The sequence below is a fragment of the Tenrec ecaudatus genome, unplaced genomic scaffold, assembly GCF_050624435.1.
Source record: "Tenrec ecaudatus isolate mTenEca1 unplaced genomic scaffold, mTenEca1.hap1 Scaffold_774, whole genome shotgun sequence".
Lineage (NCBI taxonomy): Eukaryota > Metazoa > Chordata > Mammalia > Afrosoricida > Tenrecidae > Tenrec > Tenrec ecaudatus.
This window is the reverse complement of record NW_027459674.1, coordinates 49,920-77,628: the sequence shown is the minus strand read 5'-3', so window position 1 is coordinate 77,628 and position 27,709 is coordinate 49,920. Positions and strand designations below refer to the sequence as shown.

Genomic DNA, 27,709 nt, shown 5'->3' with positions numbered 1-27,709 from the left:
GGGCTACTCTGTGTCTTGTGCATCCATGTCTGTAGGCCTTCCAGTGCAGCCTGCAACTCATCATTGCGGTCCTGCAGGTCCTATAAGCAGAGTAGAGATGGCCCTGCAATCCCCATGCTACACAGCAAGGCCCAAGGAGCAATGCAGCACCGCAGGGTCTGCAGGATGCCCAGTGGAAAGGAAATTCAATTCCTGACAGCAAACATGTAACATTCAAACTATAAGTTTCCAACTATGCAGTGAGTTAAACATGACAGGGATAATTCAGCTTTCTTAAATCCTACATCGCCTTCTATCACTAGAATCATAGCAGGGGCTAAATTTTTTTTTTAAAGTGAAGTGAATGTGGAGGAGAAATGCAGATCACCAACACCTGACTCAACAGGAATGTGTGCAAGTCCACCACAGTGATGGGGTATGGCCAAGAAAAGCAACTCACTGGTGTCCTTTCTCCAGAGGGTTCTGCAGCTTTGACTGTCAAGGCGTTGCCATCATCTTAAAACAAAATGCCACCCAGCAGAGCAGAAAGGCCACATGGATGGCTGAGGCCCAATGAGGCACATAGAGTGGGGGCTGCAGGACAGACAGGCAATGCTGGGAGGCTGCCCTGAATCTGCACCTGGCTGCAGTGGTCTGTCTGCACAGGAGTTGAGGAAATGCACTGTAAAAAGCACACTTGGTTGCCAGGGTTTAGAGGCGAATCTCCCAAGACACAGCTCTCACTTGTAGATTTAAGGGTAAGAAGGCAAGAAGCGCCTGTCTGTGGGACTGTCTGTGGGACTATCGTGGTGTGAAGTCTCTTGGCATGGCTCTTCTGTCTAGGTCTTTGTGATTCCCATTGATGATTAGGTGGGACTTTGCAAATAGGGCATGTCTAACACAAAACAGAGTGGACTGGTTCATTTTCGTTGCCACTTCCCTGGCCATAGGGATGTGTTATCTTAGAACAGGAACAGAGAGGAATCCCATGAACTTAAGGGATAAAGAACTACCAGTGGAGAACAAATGAGATCTCTGTCTAAAGACAAGAGGAACCAGAGGCTGTGAAACAGAAATTACTGGACAGACTGAAAGAACAAGGCAAAGTCAGAGGCTGAGGCAAGGAGACACGGGACAGAATTGAAGAGCAACACAGAGACTAAGGACTAGAGAAAGACTTGATTGAGGCGAGATGATACTGTGGACCAATGACTGTATCCTTAGTGTTTTCTGATCTTGGCTTGTAGTAACCCATTAAGTTCTCTAAAAAGCTCCCTTAATTGTGAGTATTGCCTGTGAGCTCTGTGCGACCAGTGCAATGGATTATAGAACACAGCACAAAAGTAGAATGCTGTGGAAGAAACAGTTACTATCAGAAAAGGGTAAAGAATGATGGAGGGTGGAGGCATGCCTGATCTCTATTTTGTGGCAATCGGCCTTGATTGATGGAGCTACGTAGGATTCTTCTCCTTGATGTAGCCAGAGGTCAGCTATGCACTCCATGCGGTTTACTCAGGGACCCTAGATCCCTTCGTGAAGGAATGTGAGGTGTGTGGTCACTTTCCCTTTTGTGCACCTGGGGATGGGGGACTTGGGACTCTTCAGACCTAATGAATACGGCAGCAGTGCTCCCAGGGACTATAGGAGTATGATTCTACCTGGTTTCTCCTTTAGGAAACGTACTCTGGAGGGACACTAGACATTGAACTGTGAAGAAGCCCAAACTGGCCCATCAGGCAGCCACATGGTAAGCGAGCTTTCAGACATTTCTGGTCTAGCCAGTAAGGTGTGTAGCTGAGGCCCCGGCATCATAGGGCAGAGAAGAAACATGTTTGTTATGCTATGTCTGAGTTCCTTCCCACAAAATATAAAATCTATGAGCATATTTAATTGCTATTTTAGGCCATTAAGTGTTGGCGATAATTTCTTATGGAGCCATAGTAACTGGAATAACATGTATGAGTGAGCCACAAATAGCTCATGGAAATAGGATTAAAAGGTAAAGGAATTTTCCATGAATTTTTGAAGCCCTTTTTCTGTAATTTACAAAGGTAAATTACAGTCTCTTGAGGGGAAAAGTATATTAATTTTAAGTGGGAGAGAAAAAAAAGTTCTCACAAAAATCTGTTAAGAAATGGATGGTAGAGACTTCCAGGAAGATGGCGACTGAGTAACACATAGCAGAGGAACTCCACAGAAATCTGTGCAGGAGAGTCACTAAGAGGGAAATTCCACACCACTAGGTCGCAGAAGGAGCATCAGAAAGATAAGTAGGCAGAGATCCAATAGGTTTTAAGGAGCTGGGTCTTTTGGCTTACCACAATGGAGGCCAGCTAGGGTTTGACCTTAGCCTAAGGTGACCAGACGTACCGCTTTTTAAACATTTTTTCTCGTGTCTATGGTGTTTTTAAAAAGTCCCAATTTTTGGAAAGAATGCACAACAAGTGAGGGTATATACGGTTTTCGGCTGCCATGTGGCAATTTCACCAGGATATGAGTTTTATCAATGGTGTCCCGCTATACCAATGTTAAAATCTGGTCACCTTACCTTGGCCCGGCCACTGTCTTGGCTGGAGCCAGGATCATTTGTAGGCAACACAGGGGCTTTATCTCAACACAGCCACAGTTTGACACCATCTCAGGGCAGGGATTAAACCCCTCCAGCCCCATGGTCAAGGATCAGGTTCATTTATATTGATGCTTCAGTTTCCCTCTCTTCTCTCTATTCCCCCCTATCCCCCTGTCTCAGTGGGCTGTTTTTTTTCCTTCTCTTTTTCTCTTCCCCTTTCTCTCACACAGCACTGCCAACATCCTGACCACTACCCTTAGCCTAGGGCATTAATGCCTGCACTCAACCCTGCTGGGCGAGCTCCTCCCTCTGCAGCATAACCGGAAGCTGGGAAAGCCGACCCACACTCCAACAGGGGATATCCTGCCCAACTTCTTCCCTGGAAAAGCCCACCTGCCGGTCCTCTGTAGTGCTTAAGACATGGCTGGAGAAATTCGGCACCCCTTCTTTGGGGGAAATCCTGCCTGTGTGCCTTGGGGAGCTCCTATCCATCCTCTGTGGTCCCACGTTACTGAGGGAGCTTCCTCCCGCCTGCTGTAGTGCCTCACAGACTAAGAAAGCTTATCAAACACTCACCAGCTTTCCACGGAGCAGTGGGAAACTCTGCCTAACCTACGCAGTGATCTACCTGATCAGGGAAATTCCGCCCACCATTCACGGTGCTCTATACCAAAGCAGGCAACCAACCAGATTTCTGTGACACTCCTGTTGCAGCGGGCACCTTTGCATGCCACCTGTGACAACCCAAGCCGTCATGGGCCACACCATCATGGATTCTTGTGAGATCACCCAGTAAAGCACCATCCTCGTGGATCCACAACAACCCAACCAGCATCTCCGGAGAGGCCCATCCAACTTGTTGACTAGGGAAAGAGTGAAGCCACAGGAGGACAAAGTGGTTGGCTAATTCCATAGTGAAATTAGCTGTAGCAGTTCGAAGAAGCTTTCCTACGAGTCTCCCAGAGAGAGCCAGTGCTCTTTGACTCCCTGAAAAATGGCACCTGGCTCCTCTAAAACAAACAGCAATCAGGCCCAATGACCTCAACAAAAAAACATGAGAAACAAACTTCAATGGCAGAGATGTCCTGAACCGAACGACATGCATAGAAGAAGCAGATATTTATCTGCCACATAAAGAATTTTTCAGAATACTTCTTGCAGTAATACAGGATATGAGAAAAACAATACAGAAAAAAGATGAAATGAAAGAGGAGATTAAGTCCATACACCAAAGGGAAATACAAGAGATCAGGGAAGAGATAACAAAAACTAGTAGCAGACACACAGACCTCGAGAATCGACTAGAGGAGGCAGATAATTGCACCAGTGACCTAGAGGACAGCCAAGGAGACTTTAAATGCGAACAAAAATCTAATAAGATCATTAGTGAAGCTGAAGAGAACCTAAAAGCTAGGTCTGATGCTATGAAGTGGAACAACATTAGAATTATTGGATTACCAGAGGAAGACACCACAAAGAAGTCAACTGCAACAGAGAGGAAATTCTTGGAGGAAAACTTCCCGAGCTTAATGAATGAAAACCTGGCAACCATTCAGGAGGCTGAAAGAACACCAGTCAGATTGAAACCCAAGAAGAAATCAAGGCACATCATACTTACTATCCAACTTTGAGGAAAAGGAGAAAATCATGAGAAGAGCTAGGGAAAAACAAGCAATCACATAGTTTCCCAAATAAGAATATGCTCAGACCTATCATGTTTCCCCAAAAGTCAGACATCCCCCCAAAATAAGACCTACTTACAGTTTTGCCTCGGGCTGAAATATAAGGCATCTCCCAAAAATAAGACCTCCCCAAAAATCAGCACCCCCGAAGCTACCGTAACTCTGGACTCTGGATCATAGTGGTGGGCACCACCACGCAGCTCACTATTGGCTGCAGCGCAGTCAGAGCAGACAGGTAGTACGAGGTCTCTTTTAATAAAACAATAAACAATAAACGTGTACCACATTCTTCTCCATGGAAAAATAAGATATCCCCTGAAAATAAGACCTAGTGCATCTTTGGGAGCAAAAATTAATATAAGACACTGTCTTATTTTCGGGGAAACAGGGTATCTGAGAACACTATGAAGATGAGGAGAGAGTTGTTGAGCAACATTGCAAAAATTGAAGTAAAATAATGCAAACCCAAGAATACTCTACACAGCCAAATTATTGATCAAGATAGATGAAGAAGTAATTGTCTTTTAGAGAAGGAAAAACTCAAAAAATACATTAGAAGAAACCCAGCCTGGATCCTTGTCGATCCAGTATAGGCAGAAGAACAGCACTCACCAAGCATAAGTAAGAGACTGCCACAGAGAACAACCTCACCCAGAGGGAAACAAAGAGAAAACAGCCCCCAAGATAGCATTGGATTAAGGGTGAAAAGAAGTCAAGAATGAAACACACACACACACACACACACACACACACTACATTAAAAAGAAAGGGAGGTGGGAAAACACCCAACACAAAAGGTGTAAGATGACATCAGAGTCCACGGATGGAAATAATACCCCTGAATATCTATGAACTAAACTCAGGCATTAAAAGACTGAGGCTAGCAGACTAGTTTAGACTAGTTTAGAAATACAACTAATCAATCTGCTGCCAACAGGAGACACATGTCAAGACTACAAACAAAACTAGGCTGAGAATCAAATGCTGGAGAAAAACATACCAAAGAAACAGCAATTAAAAAAAAAACCAAGTGTTGCAATCATAATCTTGGATAAAACTGACCTCAAAGTGCAAACCATAAAAAGAGATGAGGAACACTATATAATGCTCAAGGGAACAGTAGGCAAAGAACCACTAAGCATTGTAAACATATTCCCCAAATGACAGACCTGCTGAATACGTCAAACAAATGCTTCAAAATATGAAAAAGGAAGTCACAGCCTCAACAATTATAGTAGGTGACTTCAATACACCACTCTCTGAGAAAGAAATATCACAGGGAAAGAAACTCAACAAGGAGGCCAGAGATCTAAACACTACAATTAGTCAATTTGACCTGATATATATTTACAGAGCTTTGCATGAAAATACAAAATATTTCACATTCTTTTCAAGCCCACATAGCACATATTCGAAGATAGACGACATGCTGGGGCATAAGTCAAATCTGCATAAATTTAAGCACATTGATATCATATAGACTTCTCTCACTGACCACTGTGCCATAAGGCTGGAAATTAGCAAAAGGAAGATGAATAAAACAAGGCAAACAATTGGAGGATGAATAACTCTCTACTGAAAAAGGAGTGTGTACTGGCTCAGATCATAGATGAAATTAGGAAATTTCTAGAAACCAATGAGAATGAGAATAAGACGTACCAAAACTTATGGGACACAGCAAAGGCAGTTATCAGAGGAAGTTTCATAGCAATACATGCACACCTGAGAAAGGAAGAAAGCCATATGATTGATATGCTGGCACAAAATTTACAGCAACTAGGGCTGAGTCAACAGCACAATCATGCTAATAGCAAAAGAAAAGAAATAATAAAAATCAGGGCTGAGATTTAGGAGAGGGAAAATAAGAAAACTATGGAAAAAATTAATGCTGCTAAAAGTTGGTTCTTTGAAAAGATAAACAGAATCAACATATCGTGGGTAAACCTAACCAAAGAAAGACGGGAACAAATTTCAATAGCAAGAATGAGGGATGAAAGAGGGGACATTACAACAGACTCTAATGAATTCAAAATGATAATTAAAGAGTATTACGAAGGACTGTATTCCAATGAATTCAACAACTTGGAAGACATGGTCAAATTTTGAAAAACAATCCCTCCCTCGAATTTCCCAGAGGAACATCAAGAATGTCAATAGACCCATAGCAATAGAAGAAATAGACAAGGATATCAAGGGATTACCAACCCCAAATTCCCTGGACCAGATGGCTTCACAGGACAATTCTACCAAGCATTTAGGGAAGAAATGACACCAATCCTACACAAAATCTTCCAGAACATAGAAAAGACGGCAACCTCTTGAAGCAAGTATAAATATGATACCCAAACAGGGCAGGAATCCTACAAGAATTGAGAACTACAGACCAATATTCTTAATGAACACAGATGCAAAAATTGTTAACAAAATACTTGCCAATAGAATACAAATGTATATAAAACGAATACCATATATACTTGAATATAAGCCGACCTGAGTATAAGCCTAGGTACCTAGTTTTTACCTGGGAAACTAGAAAAACTGATGACTTGAGTATAAGCCTAGGGTGGGAAATGCAGGATGTGAATTAACACAGAGACCAGAGGGGAGAGACGGAGCGCAGCCACGGACACATCCTGACCAGTTCAGCTGCCAGCGTAAGTGAATCACTATGGGTGCTTCTGCAAATTGGAGCCTTCCACGTCATAGGATGGCTCTGATTGGTTAGATGTGAGTAACAAACATTCAAAGCCCTGCAGTATCAGTGGGGCTTTGAATGAACAGCGGAGGAACGACAATCACCTGTGAGATATTACACCTCGTATAAGTTAAACCCCAGTTTTTCAGCACATTTTTTGTGCTGAAAAATTCAGCTTATACACGAGTATATATGGTAATTCACCATGACCAAGCAAGATTCATACCAGGGATAGTTCAACATACGAAAGACCATTAGTATCATGTGCCACATTGACATGAAAAACTCTAAGAACCACATGATAATATTGATAGATGTGGAAAAAGCATTCGACAACATCCAACACCAATTCCTTTTTAAGACACGTCAGGAGATAGGAATGGAAGGACAATTCCTCAAGACCATACAAGCTATATATGAAGAACCAACAGCCAACATGGTAGTCAATGCAGAAAAGAGGAACACAATTCCACAGAAAAAGGGTCCAGACAAGGATGCCCCTTGTCCCCACTCTTATTTAACATCGTACTGGAGGTTTTAGCTCGCAGCATAAGGCAAAGGAGAGACATCAAAGGTATTCGTCTGGGGAAGGAGAGGTAAAACTATCGTTATATGTAGATGACATGATTTTATAAATGGAAAATCCCAAAAGATCCAAAAGGGGCAGAGTGGCAGGATACAAGATCAACAAACAGAAGTCCACTGGACTGCTATACATATCAGCTAAAATAACAGAAGAGGAGGTCAAAAAGGTGGTACCCATCACAATAGCCAAGCACAAATTAAAATATCTAGGGAAATAGCAGACTAAAAGAACAAAAGATTTATATGAGGAAAACTATGGAACACTATTACAAGAAACCAAGAGTGATTCAACAAATGGGAGAATATCCCATTTTTGTCGATCAGAAGACTCAATATAGTAAAGATGTCAGTTCTCTCCTAGGCACTATATAACTTTAATGCAATCCTGAGAGAATTACCCTCATCTTTCTTGAAAGAAATGGAAAAACTGATTACCAAATTCATATGGAGAGGGAAGAAGCCCAGAATTAGCAGAGACTCCCTAAGAAGGACACAGTGGGAGGGCTTGCTTTACCTGACTTTAGCACATATTATAATGCCATCATGGTCAAAACTGGGAGGTATTGGTATAATGACAGATACTTAGACTACTGGAAAAGAACTGAAAACCCAGAAATAAAATCATCAGCATACAGACAACTCACTTTTGATAAAGCCCCCAAAATATCAAAAGCAGGTACCCTCTTTAACAAGCGGTGTTGGAAAAAATGGATATCTACCTGCAGAAAAATGAAGCATGACCCTCATCTGACTCCATGCACAAGAATAAACTCAAGGTAAATCACAGACCTTGAGGTAAAACTCCAAACTATTAGGTCCATCAATAAGGGAACTGGGACCAATCTGAGAATTTTGGCACTGGGAATACATGGGATAGCAGAAACAGGGAAGGACACAAATGCACATGAGTCACAAATTGACATGTGGGATACACTGAAGATAAAACATCTGTGTACATCAAAATAATTCACCAAGAGAGTAATAAGAGAGCCCACGGACTGGGAAAACATCTTTAGCCTGACACATCAGACAAAGGCCTTATTACTAAAATCTACAATACTCTGCTAGTTTCCAAAGAGAAAAAAACTAATTGCCCACCGAGGAGGTGGGCAAAGGACCTGAACAGCAGTTCCACAAGGGTACAAATCCGAATGCAAGGAGTTGGAAACAACCCAAATTTCCACCAACAAATGATTGGATTAAAAAACAGTGGTATATACATACAATGGAGTACTACACATCACTAAAAAGCAGTGATGACAAATACTAAGAGGACGCCTGGCCCTCCCACCAGAAGAACTTATTTCAAAAGACGGCATTGAATCTGCAGCTCCAGGAGAGGGACATATCTGATGGGAGCACATGGGTGATGATGAAGGGGGAGGAGGAGAAAGTGGAGCACATCCTGGCCCACCAGGTCTTGAGGACGATTATCCCGATTAGAGCAGCCAGTCCACAGAGAGGACCACATGGCCAGCCCCACTATGAGACATGACGCCCCTCACTGACCCATAGCTCTACCGGGGACAACACTGGAGACACAGTGTGGGAACTACGCCTGATCTGATCCCGCCACACCGAGGCAAAACACTAAGGGGGTGCAACAGAATAGCAAGGGAATGGAATGGCGAGGTCCTCAGGGAATGATGAAGGTGGACTTTGGGGCTAGGGTGTGGTACCCCAATTGATTGAACTGGAAAACACTCCTAAAGGCCAACACACAATCCTTGAACTAACTACAAACTTTTCTTTCTTGTGCTTTTTTTTGTCATTGATTTATTGTTGTTGGTTGGTTGTATATTGTTCCTTGGTATTTTTATGTCTTGTTTTTGTGCATGTTATTATCTCCGCTGGTCTTTCTAAATAAGATAGGCTGGATGAACAATCTGGAGGATAAAACAACAGGACCGACAGTTCAGGAGGGACATAGGAGAGGTGGGGGAAAAGGTAGTGGTGTTAACAAACCCAGGGACAAGGGAACAAGTGATCTAAATCAGTGGTGAGGAGGGGCTGGGAGGCCTGGTAGGGCATGATCAAGGGTAATGTAACAAAGAGGATTTGCTGAAACCCTGGTCGGGACTGAGCATGATAGTGGGACAGAAGGAAAGTCAAGGGAAATAGAGGAAAGAGCTAGGAGACAAAGGGCATTTATAGAGGTTTAGATAAAGACATGTATATATGCAAATATATTTATATATGAGGATGGGTAAATAGATCTATGTGCATATATTTATACGTTTAGTATTAAGGTAGCAGAAGGACATTGGGCCTCCACTCAAGTACTCCCTTAATGCAAGAATACTTTCTTCTATTAAATTGACATTCTTTGATGCTGACCTTTTCAACGCAACTGCTGAAGACAAAGCGGGTGCATAAGCAAATGTGGTGAATAAAGCTGATGGTGCCCGGCTATCAAAAGATATAACGTCTGGGGTCTTAAAGGATTGAAGATAAACAAGTGGTCATCTAGCTCTGAAGCAACAAAGCCCACATGGAAGACGCACACCAGCTTGTGTGATCACAAGGTGCCAAAGGGATCAGTTATCAGGCATCAAAGAACAAAAAATCATAACATTTTGTGCTTGCCTCCATGATATGATCGCTGAAGACAAATGGGTGCATAAGCAAATGTGGCAAAGAAAGCTGATGGTGCCCGGATATCAAAAGGTATAGCGTCTGGTGTCTTAAAGGCAAACAAGCAGCCACTTAGCTCAGAAGCAACAAAGCCCACATGGAAGAACCACACCATCCTGTGCGATCACAAGGTGTTGAAGGGATCAGGTATCAGGCATCATCAGAACAAAAAATCTTACCATAGTGAATGAGGTGGGGGGGGCGGGGTGCAGATTGGAGATCCAAAACCCATTTGTCAGTCACCGGAATCCCCTTGCAGAGGGGTGTAGGGGAGGAGGCGAGCCAGTCAAGGTGTGATGTAGCAACAATGAAAAATACAACTTTCCTCTAGTTCCTAAATGCTTCATCCTCCTGCACTATCATGATCTGATTTCTACCTTGCAAGTCTGGCTAGACCAGAGGATGTACACTGGTGCAGATAGGAACCAGAAACATAGGGAATCCAGGGTGGATGATCTCTTCAGGTCCAGTGGTGAGAGTGGCACTACTAGAAGCGTAGAGGGAGAGTAGGTTGGAAGGGAGGAATCGATTTCAATGATCTGCATTTGACCTTGTTACTAGGGGGTGGACAACAGAAAAGTGGGTGAAGGGAGATGTCGGACAAGGCAAGATATGACAAAATAATAATTTATAAATTATCCAGGGTTCATGAGGGAGGGGGAAGCGGGGATGGAGGGGACAAAATGAGGACCTGATGCCAAGGGCTTAAGTGGAGAGGAAATGTTTTGAGAATGATGAGGGCAATGAATGTACAAATGTGCTCTACACAACTGATGTATGTATGAATTGTGATAAGAGTTGTGTGAACTCCTAATAAAACAATTAGGCCTCCACTTACTCAATGCAAGAACACTTTGTTCTATTAAATTGGCATTCCAGGATGCATACATTCCCGACATGATTGCTGAAGAAAAATGTGTGCATAAGCAAATGTGGTGAAGAAGGCTGATGGTACGTGGCTATCAAAGCGTCTGGGATCTTAAAGCGTTGAAGATAAACAAGCGGCCATCTAGCTGAGAAGCATCAAAGCCAACATGGAAGAAGCACACAGCCTGTCTGACCACAAGGTGCAGAAGGGACTGGTTATCAGACATGAAAGAACTAAAAATCATATAAATGGGTGCCCACCTCCCTGATACGATCAATGAAGACAAACGTGTGTGTAAGCAAATGTAGTGAAGAAAAGTGATGGTGCCCAGCTATCAAAAGATATAGCGTCTGTGTTCTTAAAGGTTCTAAGATAAACAAGTGGCCATCTAGCTCAAAAGCAATAAAGCCCACATGGAAGAAACACACCAGCCTGTGTGACCACGAGCTGTCGAAGGGATCAGGTTTCAAGCATCAAGGAACAAAAGATCATATCATTGAAAATGTGGGTGAGTGCAGAGTGGAGACTCAAAGCCCATTGGTAGCCAATCGGACACCCCTTAGTGAAGGGTTGTGGGGAAGAAATGAACCAGTCAGAGTGCAGGGTAGCAGCGATGAAACATATAACTTTCCTCTAGTTCTTAAATACTTCCTCTCCTCCACTATCATGATCCCAATTCTACCTTACAAATCTGGCTAGACCAGAGGATGTACATTGGTACAGATAGCAACTGGAAACACAGGGAATCCAGGACAGATGACTCATTCAGGACCAGTGGTGAGAGTGGCGATGCCTGGAGGATGGAGAGAATGTGGGGTGGATAGGGGGAACTGATTACAAGAATCTACATATAGTCTCCTCCCTGGGGGAGGGACAGTTGAGAAGAAGGCGGTGGGAGACATCGGACAGTGTAGTATATGACAAAATAATCATAATTTATTAATGATGAAGGGTTCATGAGGTAGGGGACAGTGGGGAGGGAGGGGGAAAATAAGCAGCAGATATTAAGGGCTCAAATAGAAGGCAAATGTTTTGAGGATGATGATGGCAACAAATGTACATATGTTCTTGACACAATGGATCAAGAATATATTGTGATAAGAATTCTATGAGCCCCCAATAAAATGATTAAAAAAATAAGAAAAAAAGTAGTGATGAATGCATGAAGCACATTGGAAAGAATTGGAGGAAATTATACTAAGCGAAGTAAGCCAAGCAGAAAATGAGAAGTACTATATGAGTCTGATGAGGAAAGCTTAAAAAAAAAAAGTGCAAAACGGGCTTAGGGAAAAAACTATTGTATATAAACATTCCTGGTTTCAGGTTCAGGGAGTATGGCAGGGACCAGACCAAATCCAGGAATACATATGGTAGACAACTAAAAAGGAAGGGGAAAGAGAGAAAAAACAAAAACAAATGAGTAGTTGGGGAACAGGGCACTAACTCCCCCAAGGGGAGTGTATTATTCATATCTTCTCAGGGAAAGAGGGACCAGACTACAAAGCGGTGCTCTAAGATGTGAATGCAACATACTGGCATGAAGCAGGGAACCAGTAGAGGGGTCTGAGAGACAGGCCCCAATCCCAACTATGTGGACAACAACCCCTGCCCCCTGAAGAATTTACCTTAGGGGCAGCACTGAAGCTACAGCTCAGGGAGAGGGACATGTCTGATCAGAGCACACAGGAGCAAATGAGGGGGGAGGAAGAGAGAGTGGAGCACATCCTGGCCCACCAAGACTTGAAGATGATATCCCTGCTCAGAGCAGCCAATAGCTAGAGAGGGCCATATGGTCAACCCCACTATGAGACATGACATCCCTCACTGGCCCATAGCCCTATAGGGGACAACACTGGATACACAGTGAGGGAATTATGCCTGATCAGACCCCACCACACCGAGGCAAAACACTAAAGGCGTGCAACAGAACAGCAAGGGGAGCAGAGCAAGGACGTCTCGAGGGAATACCAAAAATAGACTTTGGGGCCATGGTGTGGCACTCCATCAGACTCCACCAGAAAACACTCCTAAATGTCAATAGACCTTGAACTATTTTCTTGTTTGTTGCTTTGTTTTGCTCTGTCTTGGTTTGTGCATAGTATTATCTCTGCAGGTCTGTCTAGATAAAAGAGTCTGGATAAACAATCTGGAGGAGAAAACAACAGGACCGAAGGTTCCAGGGGACATAGTAGAGGGAGAGGTGGGGGAAAGGAAGTGGTGTTAATAAATCCCAGGGACAATGGAATAACAAGTGATCCAAAATCAGTGATGAGGAGGGTGTAAAAGGCCTGGTAGGGCTTGTTCAAGGGTAATGTAACTGAGAGGAATTACTGAAACCCAAATGAAGGCTGAGCATGATAGTGGGACAAGATAAAAGTAAAAGGAAATAGAGGAAAGAACTAGAAGGCAAAGGACATTTATAGAGGTCTAAATACAGGCATGTACATATGCAAACATATTTATATATGACAATGGGGAAATAATCGATCTATGTGCATATATTTATAGTATTAACGTAGCAGATGGACATTGGGCCTCTACTCAAGTACTCCCTCAATGCAAGAACACTTGTTCTATTAAACTGGCATTCCATAAGGCTCACCTTCCCAACACGATCGCTGAAGACAACACAGGTGCGTAAGCAAATGTGGTGAAGAAAGCTGGTAGTGCCTGGCTATCAAAAGATATAGCACCTAGGGTCTTAATGGCTTAAAAATAAAGAGGCCATTTAGCTGAGAAGCAATAAATCCCACATGGAAGAAGCACACTACCCTGTGTGATCATGAGATGTTGATGGGTTCAGGTATCAGGCATCAAAGAACAAAAATATTATTATCACTGTGAATGAGGGGCAGTGCAGAGTGGGGATCCAAAGCCCATCTGTAGGCAAGTGGCGATCCCCTCACAGAAGGGTCGCAGGGAGGAGATGAGCAAGTCAAGGTGCTGTGTAGCAATGATGAAACATACAACTTTACTCTAGTTTCAATGCTTCCTCCTCCCCACTATCATCATCCCAATTCTACCTTACAAATCCAGCTAGACCAAAGGATGTATACTGGTACACACAGGAACTGGAAACAGAGGCAATCCAGGACAGATGACCCTCTCAGGACCAGTGGTGAGAGCGGCGAAACAGGGAGGGTGGAGGGACGGAGGGGTAGAAAGCAGGAACTGATCACAAGGATCTACATATAACCACCCCCTGGGGGACAGACAACAGAAATGTGGGTGAAGGAAGATGCTGGACAGTGTAAGACATGGCAAAATAATAATAATTTATAAATTTATCAAGGATTCATGAGGGAGAAGGGTTAGGAGGGAGGGGAAAAAGGAGGAGCTGATACCAAGGGCTCAAGCAGAAAGAAATATTTTGAGAATGATGATGGCAAGAAATGTACAAATGTGCTTGACACAATGGATGTACGTATGGATTGTGATAAATGTTGTACGAGCCCTCAGTAAAATGATTAAAAAAATAAAAAGCAATGGATGGTAATTAAAATAGGAAAAATCCCACAAAGAATGGTGTCTTGCTAGGCACCCGGTTGAGTAGTACTACCAATCCCATGGGTGTCAGGGTAGAACTGTGCTTCACAGGGTTTTCGATGGTGATTTTTCAGAAGTAGATCACCAGGTCTTTCTTTCAATATCCCTTTCAATGTGGGTGGACTCAAACTGCCAGCCTCGCAGTCGGCAGTGGGATGCGTCAACTGTGTGCACTTGCAGCTCATTTCCCTTTCCACTGGGCAGCACGGATCTTGGAAGCAGCATCCACAGTCATATTTATCTGGTGGCCTGCTTCTTGTGTGGTTCTTCTTATATTCCAAATAGGTATTCTGAAAATGTCCACTGCTGATAACAAGTTGATTCTGACTCACAACGACCATATAGGGCAGAGAACTACTTCTTTCGGTTTTTGAGGTGGAAAATCTTTACAGGAACAGACGGCTTCATCTCGCTCCCACAGACTGGCTGATGGGTTTGAACGACTGACCTAGATTTTAACAGCACCCAAACATAGCCACTAAGTACCACTAGGACTCCTTTAGACACATCCCTACCACTCAGCAGTGTGAGAAAGCTGATGCCTGATATACAACGAGTCGAAGTCTCTCTGTCTTGAGATTTAGTAACACAAAACCTAGGAGCATAGTCCATTACAACTGGTAGAGATGTGTGGAGCCTGAGCTGGAGCAGCAGGGCCTTAGCACGTCTACTTGGTGGCTCTCTGGAAGGATGGAAGTCAGACTACTGTTTTTAAGTTATCACTTGCTTAAGTGGGTGGCTGTGGATGTTGAAGGTGATAAGGAATCTGGGGAAAGTCTTGTGAAGTAGCAAGTCCACTAAGGTCTATCACAGCATTAAGAACAAAGGACTCTGGGTTTCTTACAGAGGCCACAGAAAGCCATTATGGTGTCCAGCAAAATACACAGCAGAAAAAAGTATCAAACCAAAGATAGCGGGTTACCATCTTATATTTCCTTTTATCAAAGGCAGCCTCACCAGGAAAATCAAGATGGACAGTTGGGAAAAAAAAGAAAAAGCTGAAATGATGCTTAAAGAGAAAGAACATTTGATAAATCCATTGTAGTGTCCACAATAGCAGTAAAAACTGCCACTGAAAGCGATCTGACTAAAATCTTATATTTGCCAAGGGCAGCCTCATCGAGAAAACAAAGATTACCAGCTGAGAGAAAGAGAAAGAAAGTTAAAATGATAGCTAAATTGGAGGAAAATTCAGCGACAAAGGGAAGAAGCATGGTTGTTGTGCTTTGCAATATGCATTGTAAATTACAGTGAAACTTTACGCTAAAATTTGGAAAAGAATGGGCGCTACGCAGGGGGAAAGGTCATGCTATTTCTCCTTCTGTAGAATGAGTGTAAGACACTGAGTTCAGCCAACAAGCAAGGATATCCCTGTAGCAATGAGCCCATCTGGTAACCTAATCGACCTCAAGAATCATTCTCTTGTCAAATGAACCGGCAGTCATTGGAGAAATGGCAGATTCTGGGGTAAATGGCAGCAATGTACAAGGTAAATCTGGAGTATCTCAGGAACCACGTAATAAAACAACCAAAACAATGATGGTGCAGTGCAAAAACTTAGCAGATAGGTTGACCTGTCTGGCACAATTTGAACACCAGAAATCTAAGCACAGTAATGAATTATAAACCTTTGGTAATAAATCGGAAATTCTTTAATTCCATAACAACAGGTAAAAACCCACTGCCTTCAAGTTGATTCTGACTGTTCGTGTCCCTATGGGAAGAGTAAAACTGCTCCCCATGGTTTCTTGGTTTCTTTTTTTACCCTAGAGTTCTGAGAGCGTACATGTTTATGGGAGCAATAGCTTGATCTTTCCCCTACAGAGAAAGATGGATGTGAATTGCTGACTTGTGGTTAGCAGTATCACACCAATCTGCACCACCAGGGCTCCTTATACCAATATGTGACACACGCCAACCGATAGATGGCATCGTCCTACTTTAATTAAAAAGGAAACAACAGAAAAGCACTAAGTCAAGGCATTTCTTTGAAACAGGGAAGAAGAGTCCCAAATAACCAGAAGCCTTGGGAATTTGGCAATACCAGACCAGCCCTACATGTACTTAAGGAAGTTTTCTAAATGGAAAGGAAAGAACATTAATCAAACACTCAAATGTACACAAAGGGGGAGGAAGGAGTCAGACAGAGATCTCAGAAAATAAGTACATATTACGACTACTGGATGTAGGGTGTACATTACTGTCACTGGAGGTTCACCAACAGAAAAAGGAGAGGGAACAGTAAACCAGGAATACTTAATATTTCACATTCATTGTTGATTGCATGCTAAATGTTACTGTAATTGCATGTTGTATAGTATAATATTTGTAGTAACCACTAAGAGAATATGTAAAGAGGAATTAAAGCTCATAACAAAAGATGCTAAATACAAAAAATAACAGGAAAATTGATAAAAAGAGAAACCAGATAAAAGAAACTCAAAACCCAATTAGCTAAAAGAATGAAGAAAATGTAAATAGCCAAAATATTGACACAAAAGGCAGAGTGATAGACTGGATAAAAAACATGATTCATCTTTTGTTACCTACACAAAACACACATTCACATTAGGACACAAACTGATTGAAAATAAAGGATGGAAAAAATGTTCCGTGCAACCAGCACCCAAAAAAAGGAGTGTGGTCATACTGATAAAGGCTATTACATAATAAAAGGGCTAATACTTCAAGAAGATACAACAATTATTAGCATATATTCACCTAACCTGTCCAAAAACATGACACAAACACTAATATCAAAGAAAAAAAATTACAGTGCCGCTATTAATATTTGTAGATTTGAAACCTTCAATTTCAGTTCTCGACAGAACATTTAAAAAGTGAATCAATAAGGACATTAAGAACATAAAGAAAATCATAAGCCAATTTAACTTAGAACACTCCATCCATCATCAGCAGACATTTTCACAGGATAATTTTTCCAGAACCAACTACAGATTAGGCCACAAATCTCAAGTTTTAAAACATTAAAATCATACAAAGCATACTTTCTGACCATAATGGTATGAAGTAAGAAATCAATCACAGGAAGAATAAAAATGAATAATTATTATTATACCAAAATAAAATATTGTACGACTAGAAAACAATTTCTCTATGTAAGAAATTAAAAGTGAAATAAAAATATACTTGGTATCAAATATAAAGGAAAGCACAACATACCAAATCCTTTGGGACACAGCACAAACCATTCTCAGAGGGAAATTCATAGCAATACATGCCCATATTTAAAAAGATGGATGAAAATCAATTGTTTAAATGAAAACTTGAACAAAAAGGAAAGGAAGAGCAAGAGGCCAAAGATACTAGCTGAAATGAATAATAAATACCAGTGAGAAAGAAATGAAATAGAATACAGTTAAACAACAGAAAAAAATCAATCAAACCAGAAGTTGGTTCTTTGAAAAGGATCACTGAAACAAACTACTGGATATACTGGGGGGGGGGGGGAGGGCAAATAATCCAAAGAAATGAATCTGGAGACAACACAACATATTCATTGAATAAAGAATCATAACACTATGAAAAAGAACTGCAACAGATTTGAAAGTGCAGATGAATGGGACAAATTCCTGAAAATATACGACATACCTAAACTAATATGAATAGAAATAGGTTTAAGCAGAGTAATTATGAAATAAGCAATTCAGAATGTGATTAACCCCCTGCTCCACCCCTTCAAAAAAGACCAAAAATATATATAAAAAGAAAAGTCAATGGCAAGATGGCTTCACTGGGATATTTCATAAAAAATTCAGAAGTGCTGACACCAGTTCTATAGAAACTTTTAAAAACATTAAAGAAAGGGGACTAGAACATGTCCAACTGAACACATACACACAGGTAGATCCTTATGTAACAACCAGGATAGACTAGGCCCTAAGAAAAGACAGGTGGCCTGTGATCTCAGACAATGGCTTGAAAGTGAAGTAAAAGGAGGCTTCCATATATCAGAGACTGTGGGAGCAAGCAGAGAAGGGAAGGAAAGAGCAGGTCCACTGAAGAGGCGCCCAGTGGTCTCCTGCTACCCATCTGTAGCTCCATTCTGCACTGCTGGCTACAGCAACCCAGCTCCACTCCTCAAAGACTATCATTGTGAGCAGGGTCCAAAGCTTCACGTGTAATAAGCACGCAGGTCCCATGTGGCTTCCAGCTCTCCAAGCAAGCTGGCCTGCACAGTTCCCGGAGCATAGGTCCCAAAGGACCAGCCTAGGCTATCCCAAGGACAAACTTGGCACCATGATGGTTTTCCTGAAGATTGCCTGTGCTTTGACGGACTATGTTAAGAAGCTCTTGGCCTTAGGGAAGAATACACTCAAGTACAGTGTTCCTCCCCCTCCCAACTTTTCTTAGTACAGCCTTTTACTGCCCAAAGCCTTTTTTCCCTCCCCCGTCCCTCTTCTATTATTCATTTCTGGCACTACTCAACAAAGTCATCGACTCCCACAAAATCTAGCAGCCCTCCCAACCGTAATACCCGGCCACGATGCTGCAGTGGCAGCAGTCACTCCTGATTCATCAGAAGAAGGATTAACAAATGAACAACACTCAGATCTCAAGGAATTTTCTTAAAAAGAACAGGCTCTGAAACTATCATAAATTGAATTCAGAAAAATGTTGTCATGTACTTTCAACAAAGAGTTTGCGAGAACAATGGTCAGAATAGAAAAGCTAGATATCTTCAACAAAAACCTCTAAAAAGAAATGCAGAAAATATTAAGATAAGAGAATTAGGCAACAATTTAGAAGAACAGAGTAAGAGAATTGAAGAAATGGAAAGCTGAATTGGTGAGTTTGAAGGCATATCTCTTAACTCCAATTTATGAGTGATACAATCAGCTAAAAGAACAAAAGAATCTGAAGAAAACATAAGAATGAAGTGGGATTCTATCCATATAAGAAATTCCGGAATAATACTTCCTTAACAGAACAGAGGAGGAGAAAATAATTCTCCAGGAAGCAGAGAGAACCCAAAACACCACAGATCCCAAAAGAAAACACTGGAACATATTGTCGTTGAAATTTCCAAGACAGAAACAATTAGCAGGCTGAGAACAGCTTGGAAAAATTGTTTTAATTCATTTACAAAAACACTTTTATTGGCATATGACTCACATGTCATACAATAGCTCAATTATATTAAGATAAATTGTAATAATCATTATCACCACAATCAATTTTAGAACATTTTTTCTTTATTGTATTCATGTTATTTCCCCCAACCTCCCCTGCCATAGCCCCCAAAACCATTGTCTATATAGATTTAGTTATCCTGGATTTCATATACAGAAAAATGTATTTTTAAAAGCCTAACAACAATAACAAAGAAAACAGATTAAAAAAGCTCTAGAAAAGAAAGCAGAGGTTAAAAGAACTGGAATATATTTAAAATGAGTCAAAAGGGAGATGTATAAATTTTAACTTAAATACATCTGTAATAACCAATTTTACAATGTTATCTGTCTGATAACAGGGCTGTTCACATCCCATGGCTCTGGTCAGAGAGGATTCCCCAGAGCTTGCAAATGTTATCCACAACCTTAAAACCAGGTGTTCATAATTGAAGCTGATATCATTCCCTCCTTCAGATTTGAATTTCATGAGTTAAAATCCTAGGATGTTACAGGCTGGTGTGCTTCTTCCACATGGACTTAGTTGATCCCTCACTTAGATGGCTGTTTAAGACCAGCTTTTAAGACCCCAGAGGCTATTTTTTTCTGATAGGTGGGCACCATCTAGTTTCTTCATTACACTTTCCTATAGCATTCATGTCTTGAGTGATTTCTTCATGAGGACGAGCATCAAATAAGGCCATTTCATAAGAACTAATTGTACTTAGATTGAGGCTAGAATTAAGTGCAAGCTCAAAATCCATTCACATATTTATGGTTCATCTGGCTCTGGTTCACCTCAGAGATATAATTGTTATTTTCTGTTAGAGAACATTATCAATCATCCCCTTGGGCATAGGCAATTTTATTGATAGTGTAGTTAATTTAGCCAATGGTATAGAATTTAAAACAAAAATATGTCTTGTAAATTTAAATTTTATGTTTTCTTCCCATTGTCTCTCTTTTGTTGCCTTTAATAGATATTTTTATTAATTTATTTCTATTACCATCCTTTTTGTCTTTTTTCTCATATTTTTCTGTGTTACCAATGTTCTTAGGAACCAAGACACCGCTCCTCTATCTGTCTCTAGGTGGGTCCGCCCACATGCAGATACACCCACATGTGAGTACCGTGAGTGAACATTGTTACCCATGCTGCACCATGCTTTAAGACAAAATTTCATTTATTTGTCAACATAAATAAATATTTCAAACAAAACAAAACTGTAAACCAATATCCCTTATGAATATAGGGGCAAAATCTCAAAATCCTGGCCAACAGAATCCAACAATCTATCAAAAAGCTAAGCAAAAGAACCACAGCAGGTGAGATTGGTTCCAGGGATGCAAAGATGGTTTGAAATGAGAAAAATAATGAATGTGATCTACCATATAAAAAAGAAAAACAACCACATGAGCATTTCAATTGATTCAGAAAAGGTATTTGATAATATCTAACAGCCATTCTAGATACAAATACTAAAAAATAGGATTCGAAGGGAAATTCTCAATGAAATCAGGGACATATATGAAAAACCAACTGCCAGCATCTTACTCAATAGGGAGAAACTGAAAGCACTCATTCCTCTTTCAGATGGAAATACACAACAATGCTCCTTATTAACACTCTTATTCAACATTGTACTGGAAGTTAGCCAGAGCTATCAGGACACAAAAAGAAGTTTCAAAAATCCAAATGGGCAAAGAAGTAAAACTGTCACTATTTGCAGACGATCTGATTCTATACATAGAAGGCACCAAAGGCTCAACAAAAATATTGCTAGAAAATATAAAAAGATTTGGCAACATGGCAGGAAACAAAATTGACATATAATAATCAACAGGATTCTTGCATACTAACAAAGATAACTCCGGAAAAGAAAACAATGAATCAATACCATTTACAATAACCACATAAAGATGAGTCTCTTTAACAAATGGTGCAGGAAAAATTGGATTTCGACTTGCAGAATAATTAAATAAGACTAATGCCCCACACCCCCACAAAAACATATAATATGGATCAAATATCTAAAAATAAATACCAGAAAATCAATGAGAAAACATGGACAAACTTAAGAGTCCTATTGCAGGGGATACACAAAATGTCAAATATTAATGAAGGATGCACACGTAACAGAAGACAAAATTGAAGTCTGGGACTTAAGAAAAGTAAAACAAAAACTTCATCAAAAAAGTAAAAATGTTATCTACAGATTAGGAAAAAGATTTTGGCAATGATATACGTAATTGAAACACTTCAATAAGAAAAAGATGAATAGGTCTGTGTGGCAAGATGGTGATGGAGTAGCATTCCAGAGGGACTCTGCAGAAATCAGTGGAGGAGAGTCACTGAGAGGGAAATATCACTCTTCTGGGTCACAGGCAGAGCATCTTAAAGATGAGCAGACACTAGGTCTTGAAGAGCTGTGGGGTTTGGGCTACTACTGTAGAGGTTGGCTATGGCTTAGCCTTTCCCCTGCCACAGTCTCGGCTGGATCTGAGCTCTCTTGGCCAGCACAAAGGCTTAACTTCAACACAACCACAGCTTACTGCTGCCTTTCAGCAGGGTTTAAACCCCTCCAGCCCCACAGTCAGGTGACTGGGGCTGTTATTTCTCTCTCCCTTCTTCCACAGTCTAATTGGCCTCGGTACCCACCACCTGGTCTTTTTTCTTTCTTGTCTTTCCTTTCACATGTCACTGCTGGGCTCCAGGTCACTGCTCTTTGCCTAGAGCAACTGCATCCATCCTCCACTCAGCTGGGGCAGCTCCTGCCCACTTGCCCTCTGTAGCCTTACAAGCAGCTGGGGAAATCTTGCCTGTCTTCTGCCACACCTCAAATGGGGGAATCTCCCCTTAAAACATCTAGGAGAACTCCCATCAACCCTCCAAAGCCCTGTAAGCAGATGATGGAAATCCCAACCACCCTCCACGGTGCACCATGTGGCTGGGAGGGTCCCTGGGCCCCTTCCCGTCCTCTGTGGTCCCACATGGCTGAGGGAACTTCCTCCTACTTGCTGCCGTGCTTTACACAACTTAAGACAGCTCTGTGTGAGCCCTCTCCAGTGTGCCATACTGCTGTGGGAGCATCTGTGTGACCTATATGGGAGATCTTGCTACTAGAACAATTCCGTCTGTTATCTGCAGTGCTCTACACTAAAGTGGGCACACCCATCAACACTATGTGGCAATCCCGCTGCAGGAAGCACCCCCGCACTTCCCCTGAGGTGTTCCAAGCCGCTGTGGGCCACACCACCATGGCTTCCTGTAAGATCATCCAGTGCAGTGTCATCCTCCCCAGTCCACAATCACCCAACCAGAGTCCCATGAGAGGACCATCCAACGTAACCTCTAAATAACAGGATACGGGTTGGCTAGGTAAGGAGTAAAACCACAGGAGGAAAAAGTGGTAGCCTGACCTAGTACATTTAGCTGCAGGAAGTTCAATGACGCACTCCAATGAGTTTTCCAAAGTAGGAGACCAGTGCTTGTTGACTTTCTGAAAAATGGCACCAGGCTCTTCTAAAACAACACAACACAAACAGCAACCAGCCACAAAAACCTCAATGAAAAAACAGGAGAAACAAAAGGCAATGCCAGAAGTCCTGAACATAATGACATGTATAGTAGAAGCAGACATTGATCTGCAAACAGAAAGCAATCTTCAGGATTTCTGCTTGGAGTTATACAGAATATGAGGGAAGCAATATAAAAAAAGGATGAAATGATAGAGGAGATAAAGGCCACGCACCAAAGGGAAATAAAAGACCTCAGGGACAAGATAACCAAATCCAGTAGTGAATTCACAGACTTCTCCAAAAGACTTGATGAGGCAGAGAATTGCACCAGTGGCCTAGAGGATAAACAGGCAGACTTCAGCAAATGGGAAAGGCAGTTAGCCAAGATAATCAAAGAAACTGAAGAAAAGCTGAGAGCCATGTTTGATGCTATGAAGAACAACATCTGAATAATTGAACTACCTGAACAAGGCACAACAAAAGAGTCAATGGCATAATAAATAGTGTAGAAATTCTTAGGGGAAAACTTCTCCAGATTAATAAATGAAAACTAGGCAACTATTCAGGAGGCCAAAATAACACCAGCTGGACTGAATTCCCAAGAAGAAATCACCAAGGCATATAACAGCTATTCTATCCAACTTAGAGGAAAAGGACAGACTCATAAGAGCAGCTAGGGAAAATAGAAACAGTTACCTATAAAGGAACTCAAACAAGAGTCTGTTGAGACCAATCAGCGGACACTGTGAAGAGGAGAAATTGAAGAAAATAACACAAACCCAAGAATACTCTATCCAGCCAAATTATCAAGATAGATGGAGAAGTTAGAGTCTTCCCAGACAGGAAAAACTCAAAGACTACGATAAAAGAAACTAGCCCTACAAAAGATCCTTATCTAACCGGTATGGGCAGAAAAACATCACTCACCAAACAAAAACAAGAGACTGCCACATAAAACAACTCCACCCAGATGTAAACAAAGAGTAAACAGCCCCCAAGATAACAGTGGCAAAGAAAGGCAGAATGAACCACACACAAATGGACAACACACTGATAAGAAAGGGAGGTAGGAAAACATTCAACACAAAAGGTACAAGATGACATCACAGAGTCCACAGCTGGATATAATAACCCTGAATAACAATGGACAGAACTCAGCCAATAAAAGGCAGAGGTTAGCAGCCTGACTTAGAAAACACAACCCCTTGGGCTGCTACCTATAGGATACACATCTTATGATTACAGACAAAAATAGGCTGAAGAAAAATATACCAAGAAAACGGCCATTCAAAAAAAAGCAAAGGTTGCAATCCTAACCTCAGATTGTAAAAATAGTTCCCAAGGTACAAGCCATAACAAGACATAAGGGGTAGGGGCACTATATAATGTTCAAGGGAACAGTAGATGAAGAACCAGTGAACATAATAAATATATTCATGTTCAACGCGACGTCCACAAAATTTATCAAACACTCCAAAAGATGATAAAAGAAATCACAGGCTAACAATTATAGTAGGTGACCTTAATACACCATTCTCTGAGAAAGATCACAAGGAAAGAAGCTTAACAAGGAGGCAACAGATCTAAACATTATGATTAAATGACTTGACCTGATAGATATTTTCAGAACGCTCCACCAAAATGCAAAAACACCCTCATATTCTTTTTAAGCCCCCCATGGCACATACTCAAAGATAGACCACATGCTGGGACATAAGTTGAATCTGTGTAAATTCAAACATAAAGAGACCATACCGACTTCTCTCTCTGACCACTATAACATAAGGCTGAAAATCGACAGAAGGATGATGAAGAAAACAAGGGAAAAAATTGTAAGAAAAATAACTCTCTTTTGCAAAAGGAGTGGTTACTGGCTCAGAAAGATATGAAATTAGAAAATTTCTAGAAACCAATGAGAATACAGTTACCAAAACCTTTGAGACAGCAAAGGCCGCTATCAGAGAAAGTCTGATAGTAATATGTAAGCACATGAAAAAGAAAGAGACGTATGATTGATGTGCTGACACAAAACTTACACCAATTAGAGCAGTCAGCAGAATAATCCTACAAATTGCAAAAGAAAAATAAAAAGGGCTGAGATTCATGAAAGGGAAAACAAGAAAATTATGGAAAAAAGAAATGCAGCTAAAAGCTGGTTCTTTGAAAGGATTAACAGAATCAAAAGACCATGGAAAACCTAACCAAAGAAAGGAAGGAACAAATTTCAATAGCAAGGATGAGGAATGAAACAAGGGACATTACAATGAACCCTAATAAAATCAAAAGGGTAATTGCACAGTACTATGAAGGACTGTACTCCAATGAGTTCAACAGCTTCTCACTCCCCGCTATCACGACCTCAGTGCCGCTTCCCAATCTAGACTAGACGGGAGCATGCGCATAGGCATAGGCAAGAGATAAAACTCACGACACATGGAACCAGGAACAGGAATGGGAATAGAGACAACAAAAGGGTAGGGGGAAGGGGGCGAAGTGGGGAGAGAGGAGACACCAATAGCAATGAATAGCATATAATCCCGTACCCCCAGTCAGGGGGGAGAACAACAGAAACTAGAAGGGAAGGGAGATGGCGGTCGGAGTAAGATTTGAAAATAATTAACAATCTACAATGTATCAAGGGGCCACGAGGGTTGGGGTTGGGGGAGGAGAAGGGAGAGAAAAAAAGAGGAGCTGATCCCAAGGGCTCCATGGAAAGTAAATGTCTATAAAAGAAAGACAGAATATATGTACGGATATGTCAGATACAATTGATGTATAGATTGTAACAAGAGTTGTAAGAGCCCCCAATAAAATGATTAAAAAACACCCACACAACAACTTTGTTTTTAAAGAAAGATATACAGTAGAAGAATAGCAGCCGTCAAGTCTGGAGCACTGGGCCTGGTTTCTTGGGACATTCTTGTGGCTATAACATGAGGCCACTTTTAGATATCAAGTTGACCTTCCACACGCAGCAAGTAGACGTCATCAAATTTGAGGCTTTTCAGCAGAATCAAGGCTAAACGTAGAAGCCCGGTCTCTTCAAGAAGATACTCTCAGTGGTCTCCTCTTTCAACCTCCAAAAGGAGGGCCTGAACATGGCCTGCTCAAACCTCAGCCACTCTCATAGCCATCAGCTAGGTTGAGCTACACAGACACTGGTCACCTACAGTTCTGTCCATTCTAATGGTTGAACACCACCCTCTTAGCAGGTACAATGAGACAAGAAGTAGAGTTCTTTGGACTTTTTTGCACAAGAGGTCTAGAGACCTGCTGATGCAGCCAGAGGGTCATGCTTTTAGAGAAAACCCTAAGTTCCCCATAGGCTTTGACCCTGCCCCAGTGTAGAAATGGTTGGGGAAGAGGATGGGAATGAGCAAAGGTGAAGGTTTGGGTACCAACAACCAAAATGCTGGCATGTAAGACCCAATACAAGATTAATATGTGACTGCTCACAGCAGTCAAAAGAGTGAGTGCAGTAGAGCTGAGGATGGTGAGGGAACCCCCCCAGCCCAGCCCCCCAAACTTCCCTGGCACATACCCTGCACTTGAATTCATACTCCTTCAGGATCGCCATGAACTGTTCTTGAGAGAAGAGTGCAGTGCCATCTGGTTCCAGCTGATGTCAGACCCAGAAAGAAAGCAACAATACAGAGAATGGTAAGGCAGGTCCTCTTGGGCCAGGTTCCTGGGGCCACCTCCTCACTTTCCTTCTGGGAATCTAACTTCTACTTTCCAGTAGCTCTAGAAAAAAGCATCCAGTCTACCTACTTTCAAACTTGTTTAAAAGGTCTTGCCACCAACAGCGTTTTCTTAGGACCCGGAGCCTGTGGTGGCTGGGATGCACTTCTGCCTTGTCTCTGGTGCAACTTCTCCCTTCCCAGCAACGTCCTTAGGGTAGATGACATATGATGGCACCACGCTCTAAGTGCTCCTTTGGCCTCTCTGGCTAATCCCAAGTACTATTAGTGGGTCCTGGCTTTATCAGTACAGAGGCCATACTACGCGGGGTAGCACTAGGTCACAGTGACTTGTCATGAAAAGGGGAAAGAAAAAGATATTATATAGATTTCTCTCCATTACAGGATTTTTGTAAGGAAAAAAACCAAAGTTCTATCACCCAAGTATCATTTTCAAGACATGGCCCACACTACTGACCATGATTCTAGTTGAAAGACTCAGAATAAGCAGAAGCACTTGCCTTGTCCTTCAGCACAAACTCAAGGTCATTCTGCAGTTTCAGCACCAGCTTCTCTGAATCTGACTACTTTTCCACAACTTCAAAGATCTCCTTCTGCAATCGACTGTTTTCCTAAAAGATTCAGGCCAGTGGTTTAATAGCTATATAACGCAAGCAATGACGCAATGGTAAGTTTCTCACCTTTCCATAAGGGAGAGGTGTTACAGGGAGGCAAGCTGCTTTTCCTTGAAAGAGTTCCTGTAGTGGTGGAGGGTGTGAGGGCAGCTGTGTTGAAGTGAAATTACTTGGAATGGCTTTTC

At 41.7% G+C, this 27,709-nt stretch overlaps 1 protein-coding gene and 1 long non-coding RNA gene across 2 annotated transcripts in view; both read right to left on the bottom strand.

Annotated features, from left to right (window-relative positions):
• Nucleotides 1–27,709, bottom strand: part of LOC142436896 (ninein-like protein) — a gene marked incomplete at its 3' end in the record, with an annotated part of 87,753 nt that overhangs the window by 22,915 nt on the left and 37,129 nt on the right. The window lies entirely within an intron of this gene.
• Nucleotides 48–27,473, bottom strand: LOC142436897 (uncharacterized). The gene is made up of 3 exons (XR_012782170.1): nucleotides 27,411–27,473; nucleotides 26,751–26,828; nucleotides 48–80 (listed from the first exon to the last, which is right to left on the bottom strand). It is a non-coding gene; the product is annotated as an uncharacterized LOC142436897 (long non-coding RNA).